Consider the following 25,039-nt stretch of genomic DNA (forward strand, 5'->3'; position numbering starts at 1 on the left):
GTAATGATGTGATACCATGTGTACCCCATATCCTGTGTTTGTGTTTGTATTGATGTTTTTTTTAAACTTTTATTTAAACAGGGAGTCACACTGAGATTAAACATCCATTTTACCACAGTGCCCTGTAAAAGCTGTAAAGTTTAAATAATATTGAACAACTACCAGAGAGAACCTTCTCTACATAGGAATTGCATACCATATTTTTTTCCATACATCAAAATAATACTTTATTGTCAATCAGCAATTACTTACTTAGATAAGACCTCAACAAGGCCCCAGTTAATGGTTGAAAATAACTAATTTCAATGCCAATGAGTTACACTGAGTGTATAAAACATTAAGAACACCTGCTCTTTCCATGACATATGCTGACCAGGTGAATCCAGGTTAACGCTATAATCCCTTATGGATGTCACTAGTTAAATCCACTTAAATCAGTATAGATAAAGAGGAGGAGAAAGGTTAAAAAATATTTTGTAAGGTTTGAGACAATTGAGACATGGATTGTGTATGTGTGCCATTCAGAGGGTGAATGGGCAAAACAAAATATTTAAGTGCCTTTAAATGGGTTATGGTAGTTGGTACCAGGGGTACCAGTTTGTGTCAAGAACTGCAACGCTGCTGTTTTTTTTACCCTCAACAGTTTCCTGTGTGTATCAAGAATGGTCCACCACAACAGGCTGCCATCGTACACCAGGGGACCTGGGGGACAGAGAAAATGGCTGGTAATAATGATATTTAAATAATTGTTGCTGAACTATCATTGACACAGGCACAGTGACAAAACAGCCAGGAATCCGGGCTCAGTAACAACCATACTGAATATTCCCACAAGAGGGAGCCCCGGCACAAGCCCATATGTGTTTTGGCCTAACTCTCCCTCATATTCCACTGATCAAAACTTTTGTTTTTATCAACCCACCAACCAACCAACTAATCAGATGTCATATTTACCCGTTGTAGGACAGGGTCAGACCAGCCACCTGAACGTTGTCACACTTAGTGCCAGACTGCAGAGGGAGGAGGAGGTAGGCCATGAAGGAGGTGACGAAAGACAGCTGGGCTCCAGTCACAACGCCAAGCTTATACCTCTTCATCAGTAGACCTCCCAGGAATATCCCCACTGCACCCACAGGCAGGTTCAACTCACCTGGAAAAGTTATACTCACACGTCTTTAGTGCTACTAGTGCGCTAGAGTTTCATTTCCACTCATGTTCAACAAACCTACAGGCAATGGGAGAGATAAAAAAAAGTGTATTTAATGCCATTCAACATCAGTACTGACAGGAAGGAACATTTCAGTTGGAGCATGTCCAGGTTTCTATGGCTTCGTTGATACAGGCAGCCCAATTCAGTAATTTTTTTGAGTAATTGGTCTTTTGACCAATCAGATATGCTCTGAAAAAGAGCTGATGCGAAAATATCTAATGTGATAATTTACCATCATTATTCAACAGAGTCTCCAGTTGTCTATATAAAGAGTATCCTTATCAAGTTTGGAAATCAAAGTAATTACACCTTGTTTTAAGGAAGCCGGTAACTCCCCATTTTCTATTGATTCGTGAAACATAGCAAGAATGAAAGGAATCAATTTATCATTGAATGCTTTATAAAACTCGCTTATTAAACCATCATTTCCAGGGGACCTATTGTCCTTAAGGCTTTTAATACAGTATTTTATTTCAATTTCAGATAACTCATCCTCACAAAAATCCCTGAAATCATTATCTATCTTAGCAATGTTTGCAACACGTCATGCTCTATCAACTGAGCTACGAAGGAGCACGCCGACGTCACTAGAATGATGACAAGCAATTTTAACGGACTCTAAAGAGAATCATAGAATTCCAAACTAATTTCTATGGCAACACAGTTGTCAATTTTGTAAACAATAATTTTCAAACGTGTGTTGCCAAGAGACATCTAACCGATGTTCTATGGAACGTTTTCTGTGCGAAAACAACAACTTCAGTTTGCTGCTGACAACAAACTGTTTGATTTTTGAGACCTGAGAACAATAGACTGGAAAATGCCTGGGTGCTTTTCAAGACTGGCGGAGAGAGTGCGTGGACGTCGGCGGCCTACTGCTTCGACAGGTTGTTCAAATTAATTTGTGGCTTGTTTTTCTTGTCTTTTTCTGTTTTGCAGGGTTCGTGATCGTCGACAGGTGGACAGCGACAGCGACTTCGAAGAGGATATGTGGAGTTTTCTTATTAGTAACTCTTATTTTACTACATTTAACAATGTTATTATAATTAGCGAAATGTCGTGTATTTCTATCATTCAGACTTGGCAAAAATGCTTGTGCTAGAGATGTTGTAGCTAGCTAGCTTACTAGCTAACATTAACTTTAGTAACTGTTGCTAAGCGATCAACTTTTGCTACCTAGCTAGCTAGTATTAGCAATCTTGCTACGTTTTATGTCCTAACAATTGTTTATTTTATATTCCAATGTTCCTCATTTTAGAAACAACTGTCCTGGATGAGGTCCAGTTGGATGTGCCATTGGATGATGTGCCAGATGTTCCACAGCTGCCAGTCCTCCTTGATGTCCAGAATGCTGCTATCATATTTGAGGATGTGCCAGATGTGCAGACTATCCTTGGAGGTACAATTTTCTGAAAGTTTGGGGTTTTATGTTTGAAAAATATCCCTGATATTCAAGTTGTGTCTCTTTGACATGAAACAAATCTCTTGTCTGCTTTCTGCTTTAGGAGACCACTGGCAATTGGCAGTTGATTCCGATTAGGTTCAGCCCCCTGTACTGTGGGATAACATGTTTGGCCAGCAGCTGGCCTGGTACTTTAACCCAGAGTCTCTGGTCACTGAGCTCTCCAGCCTCCTGGTGTACCACTTGGATAACTTCATGGCCAGCATGTAGTCCTACTGCAGGGACCATACTCCTTTCTCCTTCTCTCTCTCTCTTTTGAAGGAATTGGGGACTTGAAGTGCTTTGTTGAACCCTGAATAGTTAACACCCAGTAATTGAACGTATTCTCTTGTTTTCTCTCCCCACAGGATTCTTGTGACACTTTGCCACTCAACAGGGATCTAGACACCAATGCACTACATTACATGTCAATTGAAAATGTGGTTGTTTTGTTGTCCTGTTGTGTGCCTTGAGTGTCAGTCCCCTTAAGCACATTATTCCAATATTTCCGAGCTCTGAAATGACAACATGACACTTTTGCAATGATGTTTGGTTAAAAATAAGAGTATGAATGACAATAAACGTATGACTTGGATTGTATGCATAATAGTGTAGTAAACAATATCGCTCAGCGTGGGAACTTTTGGTGTTAGGAAAGTGTCCGTTATAAGTCTCCATGGCTCGTATCACTTCGTTGTCTTGTTGGTAATAATAAAAATGCATGACAGTCCGCATTGTAATGGTCTAACAGGTGATTTTCCTTTTGTTTCTCACATTAAACAGACATTTGAGAACGGAATTGCTTACAGTTGTACCTATGATGCACAGACACACTAAAGCTGTACAGTGTAGTTTGATAAGTCAGTTTCAAACATACATATATATACAATCTTGGCTATTTGCATATTTACGACCGTCCAAACTTGACCCCCCACAGATACACACACATTGATGCTAATCTCTCCCACACTTTTGAACATTGCACAACTGGCAACAAGAGTATGAAAGAGCATTTTATTCCAAGTTTGTTTGTGTTTGAATAAAGACCCAAAGAATGAAATCAATGTGTGGATGTTGATTGGACAATGTATATGTGCTTTGCAGAAGCCATTTTTTTTGCATTCCCTGTAGCGTGTATTTTACTGGAGTATGATCAGATTGCTTTGTTTAAACCAGAATAAAGATTTGGTCTGAGAAACTATGCTGATAATAGCCTGATAGCTATTTTTTTATTTTTAAATAAGGCAATGTTTATATGACCCTCTTTCAAAGAGTCACTCATTTATCACTTTCTTGCAGATATACAGTGCCTTCTGAAAGTGTTCATACCCCTTAACTTATTCCTCATTTTCTTTTCTTACAGCCTGAATTCCAAATGGGTTAAATCATAGTTTTTTATCATCTCACCCAGCTGCAGACAATACCCCATAATGACAAAGTGAAAATATGCTTAACATTTTTTCTCAAATGTATTGAAAATGAAATACAGAAATATCTCATTTACATAAGTATTCACAATACATGTTAGAATCACTTTTGGCAGCGATTAAAGCTGTGAGTCTTTCTGGGTAAGTCTCCAAAGCTTTGCACCCCTGGATTGTTCCATATTTTCAATATCACAATATATACAGTACCAGTCAAAAGTCTGGACACACCTACTCATTTAATGGTTTTTCTTTATTTTTACATTTTTTTTTTACATTTTAGAATAATAGTGAAGACATCAAAACTATGAAATAGCACAATTGTAATCATGTAGTAAGCAAAAATGTAGCCATCCTTTTCCTTGACCACTTTGCACACTCTTGGCATTCTCTCAAACCTTTTCATGAGGTAGTCACCTAGAATGCATTTCAATTAACAGGTGTACCTTCTTAAAAGTTAACTTGTGGAATTTCTTTCCTTATTAAAGCGTTTGAGCCAATAGGTTGTGTTGTGACAAGGTAGGGATGGTTTACAGAAGATAACCCTATTTGGTAAAAGACCAAGTCAATTTTATGCCAGTAACAGCTCAAATAAGCAAAGAGAAACCACATTGTTACTTAACTTAGGGATATAGAGACACTTGCGTTTCTTGTGGCCAATAGCCTGGGGAAATGCAGAGCGCCAAATTCAAATAGTACGAGATAAAACTCAAACTTTCATTAAATCACACATGCAGGGTACTCAATTAAAGCTACACTCGTTGTGAATCCAGCCAACATGTCAGATTTTAAAAATGCTTTTCGGCGAAAGCCTGAGAAGCTATTATCTGATAGCATGCACCCCCCCCCCGAACCACCTGAAGGAGATGTAAACAAAATAATTAGTGTAGCCGGCGCTACACAAAATGCTGAAATAAAATATAAAACATGCATTACCTTTGACGAGCTTCTTTGTTGGCACTCCAATAAACATCACAATTGGTCCTTTTTTCGATTAATTCCGTCCATGTATACCCAAAATGTCCATTTATAAAGCCCGTCTGATCCAGAAAAAAACAGCTTTCCAAAACGCAACGTCATTACAAAACATTTCAAAAGTTGCCTATAAACTCTGCCAAAATATTTCAAAATACTTTTGTAATCCAACTTTAGGTATTTGTAAACGTTAATAATCGATCAAATTGTTGACGGGGCGATCTGTATTCAATAGCATCAAGTCAACAAAACATGGACGATTTTCTATCCACAGTGTAACCTCTGCCAGGAAGTGCTTCATTTAACCAAAGATGAACTTCAACCCAATTCCAAAGACTGGTGACATCCTGTGGAAGTTGTAGGAACTGTAAACTGGGCGCTATCTAATTTCCCTTGACATAGACAATACAGGGAACTGCCGGAGGGATTTTTTTTTTCTTTTTCTGAACAGTTTTTCCTTGGGGTTTTGCCTGCTACACAAGTTATGTTATAGTCACAGACATGATTTAACCAGTTTTAGAAACTTCAGAGTGTTTTCTATCCACACATACTAATCATATGCATATACTATATTCGAGGCATAAGTAGCAGGACGTTGAAATTTTGCACGCTTTTTATCAAAAAGTAGAAATAATGCACCCTAACCTTTGAAAATTTCAAGAACTTTGAAAGTTTCTTCGAGTGCAGTCGCAAAAACCATGAAGCGCTATGATGAAACTGGCTCTCATGAGGAAGACCCAGAGTTACCTCTGCTACAGAGTATAAGTTAAGTAGCGTTAACTGCACCTCAGATTGGAGCCCAAATAAATGCTCACAGAGTTCAAGAAAATCACAACTCAACATACACTGTTCAGAGGAGACTGCATGAATCAGGCCTTCATGGTCGAATTGCTCCATTGAAACCACTACTAAAGGACGGACACCAATAATCAGAAGAAACTTGCTTGGGCCAAGAAACATGAGCAATGGACCTTAGACTGGTGGAAATCTGTCATTTGGTCTGATGAGTCCAAATTTGTGATTGTTGCCTTTCAATGTGTGTGTAAAGAATCCAGGGTGTTTAGTTGTGTCACGACTTCCGCCGAAGTTGGTGCCTCTCCTTGTTCGGTCAGCGTTCGTCGTCACCGGCTTTCTAGCTGCCACCGATCTACATTCACTTTTCCATTTGTTTTGTCTTGATTGTACACACCTTGTTCCCATTATGTTTTGTGCGTGATTGTTCCTTGTGGAGTGTTAGTCTTCTGTGTCATGGTGTGTTTTTCCCTGCGTGGAATTTATGATTGTTTATTTTTCGAGTAAAGTATGTTATTTTACTCAGTTCTGTGTCCTGCTCCTGACTCCATCCCCACCTCTGCACACTGACACTTGACAAGTTGCGTCTACTCTTCATTATAAAACTCTTTGTTGAATGGTTTAAAATCTGTCAGAAGCTGCTATCAATTCATGGTGGCTCTGAATAAGTCTTGACGGAGACAGAGCTTGTTTTGCCAAGGAAAGTGAAAAGGACTGAGGGAAAGTAAAATGGAAAATACATGGAAAGGAACATGGAAGAACCTCAAAGAACATTGCATTTTCAAGATCATGTAACATCAAAATGCATCTTATATTCCTGACCATACAGAAAACCACATGATATCAACTTACATTTTATGAGAAACCATGTGAAAACATGTTTTGGAACACAACGTGATCACATTTTCACATGTGTAATTTAACGTAATCACATGTTGCTTTTTATGTTATCACATTATCTTCACATAAGATTACATGAAAACATGTTTTTGGAACACTTCGCGTGTTCACTTGTGAAATTCATGTGTTTTTTGCGTAAACGCACTGCAGTTCTTTAGCGTTAGCAGTCCATCAGGCCAATAGTTGGCGCTGTTGCTCTGTTGTAGCAGGAGAAACAGCAAGTTCTGGCCAAGCGCTCACCATTCTGCAAAATAAGGACCAGAACTTTACAGAGGTAAACTGTGTCTGTTCTTTTTCCTATTACAGGTATGTAACAGCACTTCAAAACGTTCAAATATATACACAACATGTAATAACATGCTATTTAACAACTTTGTCCAGATATCACGTTAGGAAAGTTTTTGTTTTGGCCTTGTGTCGAACTGATTGAGAGAAGAAGGTGATTTACATTGAGTGAGAGTATATGTTAGCTTGATGCTAGCTGAGGTAAAAAAAACATTTACAAGTCACAGAGACTATGTTTACTGAGTAGCTGACTTGTACTGGATTTTGTCTAGGAGATTTTAAATGTTTTATCAAGACTCCATTTGTTACGGATTTCTGAGTTGGTTTTACATGCTATTGGTTGTTTGGTGTAAAATTGTGGTCACTAGCTGGGAAACTGGCCGAGCACGCTCAGTCTGGGGGACTTTTAGTGCATACAGTGAGAGAGAGACGATTTTCTGGAGGTGCCACTATCTTAAAGCTGAATGTTTTGTTGTCACTTTTCTATAGAGGTAGCGGTATATAGAAAAACATTCAGTTATTTATGGTTTCATATATAGGTGTTTCTATTGTATGAATGTGAAATACATTGCGGTTTTCATTTGAAACCATACACTAAGACAGGGTTATTTGTGGAACATTTTTTAATTCTGCTTTAGGTAAAGTGCATTTATGTTGTGTAATTTAAAGTGTACACTTGTTTGATGTGAATATTTTCAAAGTACTAACAAGAAAATAGACAATTGAACAAGAGAAAAAAAACATTCTTCAGAATAAAGAAAGCGCCAGAACTTTGCAGATGTAAACTTGTGTCCGTTCTTTTTACTATTGCAGGCCACTTCAGCTACACATGTACTCTGTCTGCACACGCATCCACGCATGCACAGTTTGTCAGCAGTTCATCGTGGCCCTGTTGTTCGCCTCCTTCACCAAAGCTCTGTCAGGGACCTACATGAAGAGTGCTATCACTCAGAGAGACACTTTGACCTGTCCAGCTCTCTCATCGGACTCATAGGCGGCAGCTTTGAGATGGGTATCAACAATAACATCGAGTTGCTTGAGAATTCATGTAGTAAAAACCACATACAGACTACAGTATGATCAATTTTTTTGTGGTTCAATCAGAGTCTGCTCTCAATACTGTCCAGTTTTATAGTTGTTCCTATTAATTGATTGACTGGCGTTTGTCCATGACTCTACTGTCAAACCCCTAACATTGTTTTATTTGATGCTATGTTGTTGCAGCCTAGTATCCTAACTGATATGCCATTTTTAGTTTAAAAAATAACAGTGTTTATAATTTGCTATTCCTGACTACTGCAGTGTTGTGGTTTCTTGCAGGTAACCTGCTGTTCCTGGCTGTGGTCAGCCATTTTGGGGCGAAGCTGCACCGGCCCAGGTTTATTGCTATGGGCTGTTTCCTTATGGCTGTAGGATCCTTCCTCACCGGCCTGCCACACTTCTTCATGGGATGGTAAAACAACTGAAATACTGGTTAAACTTGTACTTGTAGAGATACTCCAATGCGGAGGATAGTTTCACTTTAGAAATAAAGAAATGTATCCAGTTGTTGATTAATCTCAGTTAATTTAGAACTAAAGTCTTGCGTAATTGGTCAGCTGCTTGATTATGTTTTGGGGCCATACATGTTAAGAGAAGGGATTAAGAGATGCTATAACTGTGACGTGGTAAGGTTGGACCCAGGTGCAGAGAAGAGACCAGAAGATGAAGCAGTGGTTCCAACCAGTGTCTCCACCCCTCAAGGGCCCACGTAACTGCCAAAAGCTCCCAGTTGCCTACATCGTAGTTGCCTTCCGCTGGCGAGACCTGCATGGAGAGAAAGGAGCATGGGTGCAGTTTCTTGTCCTCCTCGTTCCGCTGTGAAAGTCTCGCACCAGCTCTCCGGTGTCCGAGGCGTCCACCTCTACCACAAAGGGGGGAGTAGGATTAGGATGAACGAGGATGGGTCCGGAGGTGAAACGTCCCTTGAGCTCTATGAGTGCCCTGTCAGCCTCAGGATTCCTGCAAAAACCTGCTTGAGTGAGGTAGGACAGGGCCGTAAGTGTTCCGCAGGGTTTTTTGGAGAAGATCATTATGTCGTCGAGGTGAACAAAGACAAACCGGTTCAACATATCCCTAAGAGTGTCATTGATCAATGCCTGAAAGACTGCCGGTGAGTTCGATATTCCAAAGGTCATGACTAAATACTCAGTGACCTCTAGGGGTGTTATAGGCAGTTTTCCACTCATCTCCCTGATTCTCTCCAGATTTTAAGCGTTGCGGAGGTCCAGTTTGGTGAAGAATTGGACTTCTAGGGCCAACTCCAAGGCAGCAGACATCGGGTAAGGGGTAACGATTCTTGATCATAATCCTTTTTAGCCCTCTGTAATCGATGCAAGGACTGAAGTTTGGGTCAGAGACAGAGAGACAAGGGATGCGATTAGACATGCAGCCCAATTATGATATTTTTTCCACTAATTGGTCTTTTGAACAATCACATTAAATATTTTCGTATCAGCTCTTTTTCAGAGCATAACTGATTGGTCAAAATACCAATTACTAAAAAAAAATGTCTGAATTGGGCTGCCTGTCTCAATGAATCCATAGAAACCTGGACATGTTCCAACTGAAATTTTCCATCCTGTCAGTACTGATGTTGAATGGAATTAAATACACTTTTTTTGTTCTCTCCCATCCCCTGTAGGTTTGTTGAACATGAGTGGAAATGAAACTCCAGCACACTGGTAGCACTAAAGACGTGTGAGTATAACTTTTCCAGGTGAGTTGAACCTGCCTGTGGGTGCGGTGGGGATATTCCTGGAAGGTCTACTGATGAAGAGGTATAAGCTTGGCGTTGTGTCTGGAGCCCAGATGTCTTTCGTCATCTCCTTCATGGCCTACCTCCTCCTCCCTCTGCAGTCTGGCATTAAGTGTGACAACGTTCAGGTGGCTGGTCTGACCCTGTCCTACAACGAGTAAATATGACATCTGATTGGTTGGTTGGTGGGTGGGTTGATTAAAACAAAAGTTTTGATCAGTGGAATACGAGGGAGAGTTAGACCAAAACACACATGGGCGTGTGACGGGCCTCCCTCTTGTGGGAATATTCAGTATGGTTGTTACTGAGCCAGGATTCCTGGCTGTTTTGTCACTGTGATTTTCTTGAACTTTTGTCACTGTGCCTGTGTCAATGAGTTCAGCAACAATTATTTAAACATAATTATTACCAGCCATTTTCTCTGTTCCCCAGGTCCCCTGGTGTACAATGACAGCCTGTTGTCAGAGTGTAACAGAGACTGCTCCTGCTTGGCTGGGGAGTGGGACCCTGTGTGTTCAGACAACGGCATCACCTACACCTCCCCCTGCCTCGCAGGCTGCTCCAGCTCTACAGGTTACGGCAAGAACACGGTACCAATACTATTAATGTACTGAGTGTACAACACATTCACAGGGATGCTGGTCCATGTTGACTCCAATGGCTCCCACAGTTCTGTCAAGTTGGCTGTATGTCTTTTGAGTGGTGGACCGTTCTTGATACACACGGGAATCTATTGAGCGTATAAAACCCAGCAGCGTTGCAGTTCTTGACACAAACTGGTACCCCTGGCACCTACTAACATGCCCCGTTGAAAGGCACGTGAATATTTTGTCTTGCCCATTCACCCTCTGAATGGCACACACACACAATCCATGTCTCAATTGTCTCAAGCTTTACAATTTATTTTTAAACCTGTCTCCTCCTCTTTATCTACACTGATTTAAGTGGATTTAACTAGTGACATCCATAAGGGATTATATCTTTAACCTGGATTCACCTGGTCAGCATATGTCATGGAAAGAGCTCGTAATGTTTTATATACTCAGTGTAACTCATGGCACTGACATGTACCACTGCTAATACATTCAGAGAGTCTAATCTAGAGTCGGCTTTCTATTCCACAACAAAGCCTCCTTCACTCACGCCGCCAAACTCACCCTAGTAAAACTGACTATCCTACCGATCCTCGACTTCGGCGATGTCATCTACAAAATAACTTCCAATACTCTACTCAGCAAACTGGATGCAGTTTATCACGGTGCCATCCGTTTTGTTACTAAAGCACCTTATACCACCCACCATTGTGACCTGTATGCTCTAGTCGGCTGGCCCTCGCTACATATTCGTCGCCAGACCCACTGGCTCCAGGTCATCTACAAGTCCATGCTAGGTAAAGCTCCGCCTTATCTCAGTTCACTGGTCACGATGGCAACACCCACCCGTAGCACGCGCTCCAGCAGGTGTATCTCACTGATCATCCCTAAAGCCAACACCTCATTTGGCCGCCTTTCGTTCCAGTTCTCTGCTGCCTGTGACTAGAACGAATTGCAAAAATCGCTGAAGTTGGAGACTTTTATCTCCCTCACCAACTTTAAACATCTGCTATCTGATAAGCTAACCGATCGCTGTAGCTGTACATAGTCCATCGGTAAAGCCCACCCAATTTAATTTATGTACTTTTCTGCTCTTTTGCACACCAGTATCTCTACCTGCACATGACCATCTGATCATTTATCACTCCAGTGTTAATCTGCAAAATTGTAATTATTCGCATTCCTCCTCATGCCTTTTGCACACAATGTATATAGACTCTTTTTTCTTTTTTCTACTGTGTTATTGACTTGTTTATTGTTTAATCCATGTGTAACTCTGTGTTGTTGTCTATTCACAGTGCTATGCTTTATCTTGGCCAGGTCGCAGTTGTAAATGAGAACTTGTTCTCAACTAGCCTACCTGGTTAAATAAAGGTGAAATAAAAAAATCTGCCATGCTGACCCTCAACACGGGGACCCCTCAGGGGTGCCTGCTTAGTCCCTTCCTGTACTCCATGTTTACCTGTTGCTCCAACACCATCATTAAGTTTGCCAATGACACGAATGTGGTAGGGCCTGATCACCAACGACAACAGCCTATAGGGAGGAAGTCAGAGACTTCAAAGAGAGTTTGGCATTTTTCCTGGAGGGCCAAAATGTGTAGTAATCTTTGGCCAAACCAGGCACACTAGAGTCTATGGAGAGATATGATGTTGAATCTGAAATTCAGTTCATGTGGGCACTAATATCACTCCATAACATTCTAGATATGCCTTGGTTAATGCCTGGTTGGAAAAAATGAAAAAGACTGTAGCTCCTAAAGACATGATGGGCCACCACTTGGGTAGAAGCACTATATGGTCCTGTAGCCTACTTTGTCACATGTAAACAAGTTTAGGATGTTTAGCTTCCACTAGTCCCAGTCAAACGTATCTTGACCTTTATCAACCCTACTGCATATGCCCTTTAGCTTTCATTTCAATTTAATTTTATTGTACTTTGTTTGGGACGACACAAGACACTTTAAAAATAAAATGGTGTATATTTTTGGTCTAGTGTTCAATTTTCTTCTCTATTGCTCAATACTGTATGCTATGCGCACAGAGTTGTCTATTGTAGATCTGGAACCACTGACAGAGTAGGGGAGTATCTGTGGCCACATGATAAAACACTAGTCTGGCATCAGTAGTCTGAAAATAGGAGGAAACCAGTTGGACATGTACATCAACATATGGCAGTTGACATTAGTATTGTCAAAAACTCATCCTAGATGTCTCACACTTTGAATGAACTTGTGCCTTTGGCCAGGATCCAATTTTCCCACGGAGCTGGTGTGTAAAGGACCATATAAAATCATCTGAATGAGGCTTATTCATGATTCAGTGGGATTATAGCATAGTTGAATTCCATTTCATTTCCAATGAGTTTAAGAAATTAATGGAAAGCCATGTACTGATTGTATTTGTATGTTATGAATCGCTACTTGAATATGTACAAAAACAGTTAGTTGATTTAGTGTGTCAGTTTGGTGGAGGTCCAAAATGAATGTAAAATCCAGACAGTTGAGGAATGACACGCAGAATCAGAGAGATCCTCTGGCACAAACCTGAAGGTAGAGGCAGAGAGAGAGGCAGCAGCAAATCCTCAAGGTCTTGCACGGCCAAATCAAGCTCCTCACGTAATGGGTATGTTCAGTCACTCCTAATTAAACCGGTTTCACCTAACTATTCATAACCCATTTTGTGAAAATATGTTTTTTTTATCTGTATAACAGTTTACTCTTAATGACCAGTTTAACTGATTACTGAATGATGTATTAATGTGACTACAGTGTCTACTATTGAATATGGAATGCTGTATTGTTTGCTTTGTATTCTCAAAGGTCTCAGACAGTGTTGCCAAATACTCAGGGAGATGGTGAGTCTATATCATCTGAGCCACTCAGTGACTTTTTTGAGATCACTGAGGACAGTCTCCTCTCTGTCCAGGATTCCTTCAAAGAGTCATTGAACAATGTCCTCTGTATCCAAAGAGAGGGCCAGGTAGACACTCAAAGTCTATCCCGTGTTATTGTCGGAGAAGTGTCAAAGAAGGTCAATTCCATAATCTCTGTGGCCATCCAAACTCCCATCTCTGGGCGAATATCCCCTGTCATTTTTGCCAGTGGTGGTGTCTCCAGCACCAAGGTGGTTGAGGAGCTGGTGTCTGGCGATTCCAACATACTTCAGATGTACATTAATGGGAAGAGTGTTGAGCAGAGTGTTGTTCTCGGAGAGGATGGTGTTGAGGTGGACATGACACATTTAACAGGACAGGTCATGACAGCCCTCAGTGGCACTGTTTTGAACTTCAGCAATAAGGAGGAAAATGAACCCGACAAGAGGGAACTGCTTTGTGTTGTTGCTGACCATATGAAGATGCTTCAAGCTTGTAAAAGTCCTGAGGAGATGCTAAAACAAGGAGAGAGCAACTTCAATATCAAAGGTGACAAATCTAGTCTTCGTATGTCAACACAAAGTATGGACAGAATACTCACTGAGGAATTTCAGACCAAGGCCACTGAATCGATCCGGGAGATCGTTAAAAGATTCAGAGGTTGTACATCATGTTGTTCTGGCACTACATCATCTTGTCCAACTCCTAGGATAGGTGAGATCAGAGACCTTATGATTGACCCTGAGGCCTCTGAGTTGGTAAGTACCTTTGTTTCAGACATGGACAATCTTACTCAGTCTATCAGGGCATCCTGCTCCCCTGCACAGAGTGAGCAGATCCTTCTGCTCTGGTCTTACACTGTTGGTTGTTACTACGACATGAAAAATCTGTCAACCCCTTTACAAACAGCTTCCTCTGAAGCATCTAAATTGCTGGACACTTTTGTAACAGATGTGGAGACTGTTGTTCAGTCCATGCAGGCACATGAATCTGAACATTTCTGCTGCTCGTATTATATATCATAGATTTCGAGAAATGCTGAGGCGGTTTCTCACTCCCTGCCAAGACACTGTAAAGGTCATCGATGGTGTTACACCAATACATGATGAGACTCTCAAACAGGCTCCTAGTGAAAGTTTAGATTCTCAGGTGACTTGTAATAGTGATTCTCTTGAAATCCAAGCGGACCTTCAAGCCTGTACCAAGGAGGTCATTAGTCAAATCCTCTATCACTCTGAGGAATCCATGGAGGAATGCTTATCTAGCCTGAAAGGAGATACAGAAGACCTGTCCAAGCTTTTGGATGCCGTTGTTTTTCAGATTGAGGTCCTTGCCGCCTCCAAATCATATTTATCTGTTGATGACTATGCTGTCAATACACAGGACAATTTGCATGGTGAGATCAACAATGATGAGGAGGAGGAGGCATCCTCTAGAAGTCTTGAATCCACAGAGTCCACCTCTTTGGGACTTTTACTGATTGTTAGATTGCTGTTTTATTATTACTTTTTTAACCTTTATTTAACTAAGCAAGTCAGTTAAAACCTCTTAAGTCTACCCCCTCCTTTTTCGAACATTCTGTTAAAAATCGCGCAACTTTTCAGCGTCCTGCTACTCATGCCAGGAATATAGTATATGCATATGATTAGTATGTGTCGATAGAAAACACTCTGAAGTTTCTAAAACTGGTTAAATCACGGCTGTGACTATAACAGATCGTGTGTTTCATCGAAAAGCGCAAGAAAAACTGCTCTCTGAAAGCTAAAAAATATTTCCATGCGTCACTTTCATGGGTTGTTAAAAGGGCACAAAATTATCGACCTGCATGCAATTCCTACAGATTCCACACGATGTCGCCATTGTCGTCATTTTCCAGGGACTTTTTTCTTGGTAAATCCAACTAACTGGATTCAATTTCTTCCGGTCTCCACCAGGATGTTTTGAATGTGCACATTGGCAGCCATTGATTTGAAAACGAGGAGCTATTGAATATACATCGTCCTGTAATCATTTTGATAGATTATAAACGTTTACTAATACCTAAAGTTGGATTACAAAAGTATTTCGAAGTGTTTTGTGAAAGTTTATCGTCGACTTTTTTAATTTTAAAAAATGACGCAGCGTTTAAAAACAATGTTTTTTTCTGAATGACACAGCTTCCATAGAAAGCTATTTTGGGTATATATGGACCGATTTAAACGAAAAAAAGACCCAATAGTGATGTTTATGGGGCATATAGGAGTGCCAAGAAAGAAGCTCGTCAAAGGTAATGAATGTTTTATATTTTATTTCTGCGTTTTGTGTAGCGCCGGCTAAGCTATATCTTTGTTTACATCGCATTCAGGCATTTTGGGGTGTTGCATGCTATCAGATAATAGCTTCTCATGCTTTCGCCGAAAAGCATTTTAAAAATCTGACTTGTTGGCTAGGTTCACAACGAGTGTAGCTTTAATTCAATACCCTGCATGTGAATTTTAACGAGTACATTTAGCATTTAGCGTAGCGCATTTGCATTTCCAGGTGTCTACTTGAGACATCTGCGTCTCAAGTAGGAGCAAGAAGTTAAGAACAAACTATTATTTTCAATGACGGCCTAGGAACAGTGGGTTAACTGCCTGTTCAGGGGCAGAACGACAGATTTGCACTTTGTCAGCGCAGGGATTTGAACTTGCAACCTTTCGGTTACTAGTCCAACACTCTAACCACTAGGCTACCCTGCCACCCCTATCACATTACTGGAATCCTCTAACATTGGTGAAACATCAAGAGTTCTCACAAAGAGGTTTCTGTCTAGGTTCTGTGGCACCTCAGGCCTTGAACCAACTCAAGCCCCAGAATCTGAAAATCAAAAAGAATTTCAAGGCTGCTCCAGGTTGCAATGAAGTCAACGGATTATGCATTTGACGATGCCCTGGTCAAATCATTAACTAGGGAATTACTAACTAAATGCAATAAGTCTAGCTCTTTACCTCCCTCCATGACACAGTTGTCATCACACAATGTACTTGGCAGTTACGAGGTAGGTAATTCTGGGCTTCCAACAACTGGTAAAAAGGAAAAGAAGAGAGGAAGATTCAGCGCTCTCTGTGGACTCAACCCAAAGGTACATATGTCATCAAAATACAATTTATAAAGATTATTTTTATTCATTACGTACAGTATGATGGTAAACACTGATAGCCTTTGTGTGCAATTTCTCCTACTGTATAAATTACTGTTTGTTACCCAGTGTACAAAGAAGGTCAACAAGAAGAACCACTGCACTCCAACACCTTCCCAGAACCAGACCCCTTGCTGTCAGTGAAACAGGTAAGTCAATACACTCAAATGTGTACTGAACAAAAATATAAACGCAACATGCAACAATTTCAAAGATTTTATTGAGTTACAGTTCATATATGGAAATCAGTCAATTGAATAACGTTCATTAGGCCCTTATCTATGGATTTCACATGACTGGGAATACAGATATGCATCTGTTGGTCACAGATACCGTAAAAAAAGGTAGGGGCGTGGATCAGAAAACCAGTCAGTATCTGGTGTGACCACCATTTGCCTCATGCAGCGTGACACTTCTCCTTCGCATGGAGTTGATCAGGCTGTTGATTGTGGCCTATGGAATGTTGTCCCACTGCTCTTCAATAGCTGTGCGAAGTTGTTGAATATTGGTGGGAACTGGAACACGCTGTTGTACATGTCAATCCAGAGCATCACAAACATGCTAAATGGGTGACATGTCTGGTGAGTATGCAGGCCTTTCGACATGGGGCCATGCATTATCATGCTGAAACATGAGGTGATGGCGGCGGATGAATGGCACGACAATGGGCCCAAGGATCTCGTGACGGTATCTCTGTGCATTCAAATTGCCATTGATAAAATGCAATTGTGTTCATTGACCGTAGATGATGCCTGCCCACACCATAACCCTACAGCCAACACGACGCCATATACGTGGTCTGTGGTTGTGAGGCCGGTTGGACCTACTGCCAAATTCTCTAAAACGACATTGAAGGCGGCTTAAAGAAATAAACATTCAATTCTCTGGCCACAGCTCTGGTTGACATTCCTGCAGTCAGCATGCCAATTGCACGCTCCCTCAAAACAAGTCAACCAGCGTTTTTCCTTGCTCCTATTTTTCTCAGTCTCTGTCTCTGAGACATCTGTGGCATTGTGTGGTGTGACAAAACTGCACATTTTAGCGTGGCCTTTTATTGCCTCCAGCACGAGTTGCACCTTTGTAATGATCATGCTTTTTAACCCACAAGAGTCTACGCCCTGTCTGGGCCGAGGGATTTGTATCGGCCTTACTGCAATTTGCCCATACAAACGCATTGAATAACAGATTCACTACATGGAACTGAAGTGTCTGTCCTAAATCTGAGAGATATAAGAAAGTTGACGAATATATATATTTAAATGTATATATATTTTTTGCATGTTTTTATCCCCTTCTTTTTGGCACTAAACAGTCTAAGCCCTGGGGGGGGACTATGTAACACTTCTGCGTTAAATAGGCGGATTGAGACTGCTAGGCTACCTGCCGCCCAACATTTGTAAATTATGTAGAATATTACAATTGAAATAATAATAATGCAATACTAATTCTTCACAGTAACTAGGGTCAGTTAAAGAAAAAGTTATGTTTACATTTTTTCCCCCAGCAATTGTCAATGATCAAGAATCCTGCCCAACAGAGAGTGTATGCTCCACCAAGAAGAAACCAAGGAAGCGTTCGCTCATTTCCAGGATGTTTTCAGCTATAGGCAAAGCCTTGTCCAGTCCCTTTACTTCCTGCTATGAAAAGAAGAGCACCTAATCTATATTTCAAAATAAATATTTGAAATTAACATAATTGCATTAATTCTTCATGTTGAGTGTTTTTCATTATATATTATTGGATGATATAAAGTGTAGTAGTAGTAGAAGTTGTATAGCTGACTATAGTTGACTATATACATATACACAAAAAAATAATAAGAATAGTGTGCACTTCTAGGTACAGTTGAAGTCTGATGTTTACATACACCTTAGCCAAATACATTTAAACTCAGTTTTTCACAATTCCTGACATTTAATCATAGTAAAACATCCCTGTCTTAGGTCAGTTAGAATCATCACTTTATTTTAAGAATATAAAATGTCAGAATAATACTAGAGATAATTATTTATTTCAGCTTTTATTTCTTTCATCACGTTCCCAGTGGGTCAGAAGTTTACATACACTCAATTAGTATTTGGTAGCATTGCCTTGAAATTGTTTAACTTGGGTCAAACATTTCGGTTGGTCTTCCAAAAGCTTCCCACAATAAATTGACTGAATTATGGCCCATTCCTCCTGACAGAGCTGGTAAGGTTTGAGTCAGGTTTGTAGGCCTCCTTGCTCGCACACGCTTTTTCAGTTCTGCCCACAAATTTTCTATAGGATTGAAGTCAGGGCTTTGTGATGGCCACTCCAATACCTTGACTTTGTTGTCCTTAAGTCATTTTGCCACAACTTTGGAAGTATGCTTGGGGTTATTGTCCATTTGGAATACCCACTTGCGACCAAACTTTAACTGATGTCTTGAGATGTTGCTTCAATATATCCACATCATTTTTGTGGATATCACATCAAATAAAACTATAAATAATCTTATCTAACTCCTTTACAATTTTAGGGGGTAAGTCAAGTGACAACGAGACATAAACCAATCTGGACAACCCTTCAGCTTTGGATAATAAAACCCGACCGTATAACTAAATATCTCTCATCAACCAGAGGTTCAATTTCTTCTTTGTTTTCTCAATGGAGTTAAAGTTCAATTCACTCCTTTGTTTTTCATCCTTGCATATAACATTTTCAATATAAGTAACCTTATCTTTAATTGGGATACCATATACTTCCTGTAAAACACAATCCTTGAGTGGAAATAAGACTGACTTACTGATATTCATTTTCCAACCCGAAACTAAGGAAACGTCTTCAATACAGGAAACTGCTTTAGAAACCTCATTCCTGTCTCTTAAAAATATTACGGATTCGCCTAGCATTAATAGAAAAAACAGAAATGGACATTTACTATCACAGTGACTATATGAAGAATATTAAACTTGTATACATTCACATGAATCAGGGTCTCACAAAAAGAAAAGTTCTTACTAGTTGCAAATAAAAACAGTCCTTTGCACCACGCAAGTGGGTGACCTAAATTCTATATATATATATATATATTTATACAATTGCAAATAACATTTCACCATAAATTGGTAAAAACTAATAGCCATCAAGCTAACATTAAGTGTCAGTGCGAATTTCTGTGCCATAAAATAAATATACATTTAAAAAAAGTTTGGCTCACACAAACAATGCTCTTTCCTCAAGAAATATAAAGTTTTATCAGATGCAAATAAAACTCAGTCCTGCACAACTCACTTGATAAATCCAGCCACAGACGATTCCGAGCTTCTTTGTCAAATGCTGTCAGATCCTCCTTGAACCTCAGGTTGTTCTTCTTTAAAAATGTATTTTTCTTTGCACTTTTCCATGTCATATCCCTCGCTGTCCTGGAGATGAATCTCATGATCACTGGTCGTGGTGGCTGGTTGTTTTCCCCATCTCTCAGCCTACCCAGGCGGTGCACTACATCCAGAGAACCTGCAACAACATTTCGCTCCTCCTCCGGGACTATTGCCCTGCAAATGTTCTTCACCCTTGCTTTGATGTTCTCGTCAGATTTTTCTGCTTTTCCATAAATTCGAAGACTCCATCTCTGACTATACCGGTCATTCTCGTTTACCTTTGACTCCATTTCAGTGAGTTTCTTCTCCTGCTTTGCAACCTGAATGTTCAATGTTGCGTTCTGCTGCTTCGGAGTTTTTACTTCCACAGCACTGAAATCAATCGATTTCATCAGGTTAACGATACTGACAGTGTTCTTTTACATCAAATTCATGATGTTATCTGTACTCTCTTTGATTTTAGCCGTGAGGATGCGGACGATGTTGTCCTGTAGCTGGCTCATTGATGGTTCACTTCTCAGCTTCTTTGGAAGTTGCTCCTTGGTTGGGGTATTCGGGTATGAATCGCATTCACCCCCCTTTTTTACACTGCAAGCATATGAGTGAGTTTCAACAATGCCTCTTTTCTCCTTGGAAGTTTCAACATCCATTATCTCAGCAACAGTTTGGTCATGTCCTGATTACATGCTACTAGCTATGAAGACGTTAGCAGGCTAACTTAACGGCACACGCTGAAACGTTTCGATAGCTAGCTTGTTCGTTGGAAATCATCAAAAATATGTCAATGATTTGAATAATTACAAAATTATTCATTGTATGGTTAGATATCATTTTTGTGAAAATAACAAATTGCAACTGCTGTCTAAAACTATAAGCTTTGTGAGAAAACCCAAAAATTGTTCCTCAGCTAGAAATGTTCCACCCTCTCATGTCACCATCTTGACCATGTCACTGATTTCATGGAGCTCTCCTGCGCATCATTTACTTCACAAAATCCCGCAAATGTGAAAGCGCCAGAAATGAACATTGCGAGATTGTAAATATGTCTGAAAGTCAGAGATTTGAAAGCAGACGCTTTCATCAAAAGCGATGTACAGTAATGCGTACATACATTTTACTTTTGAGTGGCCCAGGGAAATTAGACTTTTTCAAGCTTTTCTAAGCAATTTTTGTATCTCTTTCTTTGTAATACTGTATGTATTCAATCATTTCGGATTGATCACTTCCCACTGGGCACTAACATCAATTCAATGTTTATTCCACGTTGGTTTAACGTAATTTAATTGAAATTACATGGATATTCTGTCACAGTGAATTTTGTAATCTGCAGTCAATTTCATTATGTTTTCATGTGCCATGATTCTGACATTTCACATATGATCCTCATAGGATTAGGCTACATAATTGCAGTGATGCAGTAAATGTATTCTCAATTCAATACGATGTGCATATACTGTACATATAGCCATTATAGCTATTAAACCCATGTTCAGTGACTGTAATCTGTGACGCAAGTGGCCTAATATGTTTGTGACGTTCCATGGAACCCACGGTATTGTTTAAAACTAGATTCTGATTGGCTTGCAGGTCATTCTACAGTGTAAATTATAAATGAAAATGTGTTTTTATATCAGTGTTACAGAATCACAATACCGAGCGTGTCTCAACCCGTACCACGCTTTTATCTGCCTAAAGGTATCTTCACGCACGACTGGATAGGCCTTTTGGATACGCTTGTCCAAGGTAAGGATATGCGTCAAGCTATAGCCTACTTTTAATGTTTTAGGTCCGAACTCAAATTACTCCAGTCAAGTGATTAATCATAAAAGTGAGTTGTTTTGACTGAGCAGTCCAATGACCAATGCTGTTTTTGGACTATGAGACCCTCGGCTATATACTACGATGAGCCAATAACATGCATAGATTATGCATTAGGCATTGCACAAGTCAGTGTCTAGGTCAGAATATAAAGTTGCTACTTCCATCAACTCAAGTTACTCAAGTCAAGTGATTAATCGTAAGAGTTAGTTGTTTTGACTGTCAAAACAAATAACTTTGATGGAATATTCCAAATTACAATGGCAATTATTCATCACAAATTCACAATATTTCTTGTATTTCAAAGATTCTTCCAGGCCCAAGACATAAAGTCTCCTAAAAGCTGTTTAGCAATCATTCCATTGCTGACCCATTGGAAGGTAATCACATACATGATTGGCTTCATCTAGAATCATGGATACCTTTCATGTGAGTACTCACACACAATATTTTTTTTACATACCTCAGAAGGAAGATACCTCAATATCTGGAAGCATTGTCTCGTGTACAATTGCTAATGCTATCTCTGAAATGTCTAACAAAATGTTGACTTGATCATTTCATCAAGACCTTCTCATCACAAGTTGGAACTAGTGGTCAACATTGGGACAATGCAGCCATAAATAACATGGACCAATTTTTTCATGGAGGTAAGCACTATACTTCTGATGGGTTTAAAGATTGTATTACATTATCTTGCCATAGATATTTTTCCTCTAATTTGGCTCCCGTTCCTCCAACAGTGAGCAAGACCTGCCAGCAGAGCTCACTGGAGCAGGGAGACATGCCGTCATCCTTTTGGTGCCTGACAAAGTACACTTTTTTTCTTCTAAATAACACTATGGTAACATCTTCTGCACAAAGTTACATTCCTAATTAGATTGGTGTTAAGTGAGAACGAATCATAAAGATGGTCCAATGGGCATGGTCTGAAGCCTCTCGTCATCTCAGTATGTTGAACCACCTGATTTCTTGCAGGCTTGAGATTCAGATCCTGCTGAACGATGTTAAGCATTCGATTAACCACGTGCAGGGGACGCTGAACACCATGCAGGGGCAGTGTATTGAGTTGTAGACTGCCATGTCTAAAGTAGTGTCAGATGAGTCTCAGATACAGAAGAATAAGTCTATGATGGTAGGGTGATAATGATTGTGATGGTGGTTATAATAATGATGACTTGCGGTACCCCACCCTAAGGGCAGTAAATCATTGGATCTGATTAATTAAATTCAATGCAATTCAATCTTTGAGGACTGCAACCATAGAAATACAATTACTTTCCACTAATAATAAGCTATTGTCAACTTCCCGTCTATGCTTATCTTGCTCATTGCTCATTGCTATGAGTGCAACTATTATTGATTTCTCACAGAAAAATAATTTGGTTGCAAATGTACCTGGGGCCATGTAAATAATTGTTAGGCTACTCATTTTGAATCCACCGGTGGCAACTTGTGTGACCATAAAAGTCTGTGTGCGACTGGGCACAGTAAAATCATTTGGTTACTGTGGCGAATTTGCCAGTGGCGAATTTGCCAATCTTGGTGTTCTCTGGCAAATGCCAAATGTCCTGTGCTGTAAGCACAACCCCCACCTGTGGACGTCATACCACCCTCATGGAGTTTGTTTCTGACCGTTTGAGCATACACATGCACATTTGTGACCTGCTGGAGGTCATTTTGCAGGGCTCTAGCAGTGCTCCTCTGCTCCTCCTTGCACAAAGGCGGAGGTAGCGGTCCTGCTGCTGGGTTGTTGCCCTCCTATGGCCTCCTCCATGTCTCCTGATGTACTGGCCTGTCTCCTGGTAGCGCCTCCATGCTCTGGACACTACGCTGACAGACACAGCAAACCTTTTGCCACATCTCCTATTGATGTGCCATCCTGGATGAGCTGCACTACCTGAGCCACTTGTGTGGGTTGTAGACTCCGTCTCATGCTACCACTAGAGTGAAAGCACCGCCAGTATTCAAAAGTGACCAAAACATCAGCCAGGAAGCATAGGAACTGAGAAGTGGTCTGTGGTCCCCACCTGCAGAACCACTCCTTTATTGGGGGTGTCTTGCTAAATGCCTATAATTTCCACCTGTTGTCTATTCCATTTGCACAACAGCATGTGACATTTATTGTCAATCAGTGTTGCTTCCTAAGTGGACAGTGTGATTTCACAGAAGTGTGATTGACTTGGAGTTACATTGTGTTGTTTAAGTGTTCCCTTTATTTTTTTGAGCAGTGTATTATACACATATATTTTATTTTAGACTCTACAAAAACATATTTTTGTGCGTTTTGGATTTCCAACATTTACTTACTGTACAGACAAGTATATTTTATACATGAAAAAAAAAAAATTCATAGACAGAACAAACTATATTTAGATGCATTTTGATTTCCTAAATGTCAATTTTTTTATTTTCTGTGTCACATGTTTATGCCCATTTATGTACATCCTGTATATGTTACCCTTCCAATGAGCTTATCATGTAAACTACAACGATAAATGTATGGTTCACTTCACTTTAAATCATGTTAGCACAGGTAACAGCCGTTTACAGTCTTGCTTTAGTTTTTCATTCTTACTCTTCTCAATTCACTTCAACTATATTTCTTTATTTCCCATGGGCTTCACCAGAGTACCCCTAGTGGCTGGAATACAACTGTATTAAGCCCCTTACATATACACCCCCCTGCAAAACGAAATGTTGTCCCAGTTGCAGCCTAGTATCCAAACTGATATGCCATTTATAGTTTTTAAAAAACAGCGTTTATAATTTGAGATTCCTGGCTACTGTAGTGTTGTGGTTTCTTGCAGGTAACCTGCTGTTCCTGGCTGTGGTCAGCCATTTTGGGGCAAAGCTGCACTGGCCCAGGATCATTGCTATGGGCTGTTTCCTCATGGCTGTAGGATCCTTCCTCACAGGCCTGCCACACTTCAACAACTGAAATACTGGTTAAACTTGTACTTGTAGAGGTACTCCAATGCGGAGGATAGTTTCACTTTAGAAATGAAGAAATGTATCCAGTTGTTGATTAATCTCAGTTAATTTAGACGAACCGATCCAACAAATCCCTAAGAGTGTCGATGATCAATGCTTGAAAGGCATGAGTTATTTTCAACCATTAACTGGGGCCTTTTTGAGGCCTTATCTAAGTAAGGCATCTTTACTTTCACTCAAGTATGGCTTTTGGGTTCTTTTTGCAACACTGCTTAATATAAGGAATTTGATGATTTGCCCTCTACTGACTCCCCATCCCGCATGAGGGAGCGTAATCTTCGCCTGACACTAATTAGCATAACGCAACGGACATAAATATCCCTAGAAAATATTCCTATTCATGAAAATCACAAATTAAATATATTGAGACACAGCTTAGCCTTTTGTTAATCACCCTGTCATCTCAGATTTTCAAAATATGCTTTACAGCCAAAG

At 40.1% G+C, this 25,039-nt stretch overlaps 3 long non-coding RNA genes across 6 annotated transcripts; 2 read left to right on the forward strand and 1 right to left on the reverse strand.

The window, feature by feature from the left end:
• Positions 1 to 200: 200 nt before the first annotated feature.
• LOC149979577 (uncharacterized) lies at positions 201 to 1,090 on the reverse strand. Its single transcript, XR_016484275.1, has 2 exons — positions 955 to 1,090; positions 201 to 702 (listed from the first exon to the last, which is right to left on the reverse strand). It is a non-coding gene; the product is annotated as an uncharacterized LOC149979577 (long non-coding RNA).
• A 6,389-nt stretch (positions 1,091 to 7,479) lies between these two features.
• Positions 7,480 to 10,087, forward strand: LOC149979578 (uncharacterized). The gene is made up of 4 exons (XR_016484276.1): positions 7,480 to 8,039; positions 8,348 to 8,480; positions 8,700 to 9,348; positions 9,711 to 10,087. It is a non-coding gene; the product is annotated as an uncharacterized LOC149979578 (long non-coding RNA).
• A 5,054-nt stretch (positions 10,088 to 15,141) lies between these two features.
• On the forward strand, positions 15,142 to 24,150 carry LOC110490028 (uncharacterized). 4 transcript variants are annotated; one of them, XR_005034791.2, is made up of 7 exons: positions 15,142 to 15,557; positions 16,278 to 16,394; positions 16,521 to 16,600; positions 21,427 to 21,535; positions 21,918 to 22,039; positions 22,179 to 22,260; positions 22,354 to 24,150. It is a non-coding gene; the product is annotated as an uncharacterized LOC110490028 (long non-coding RNA). The 4 variants fall into 4 exon arrangements; XR_016484472.1 differs by having other exon boundaries at positions 15,144 to 15,557; positions 21,488 to 21,535; XR_016484473.1 differs by having other exon boundaries at positions 15,144 to 15,557; positions 16,304 to 16,394; positions 21,488 to 21,535.
• Positions 24,151 to 25,039: the final 889 nt, after the last annotated feature.

The sequence above is a fragment of the Oncorhynchus mykiss genome, chromosome 11 (assembly GCF_057628025.1).
Source record: "Oncorhynchus mykiss isolate SJ-2025 chromosome 11, ASM5762802v1, whole genome shotgun sequence".
Lineage (NCBI taxonomy): Eukaryota > Metazoa > Chordata > Actinopteri > Salmoniformes > Salmonidae > Oncorhynchus > Oncorhynchus mykiss.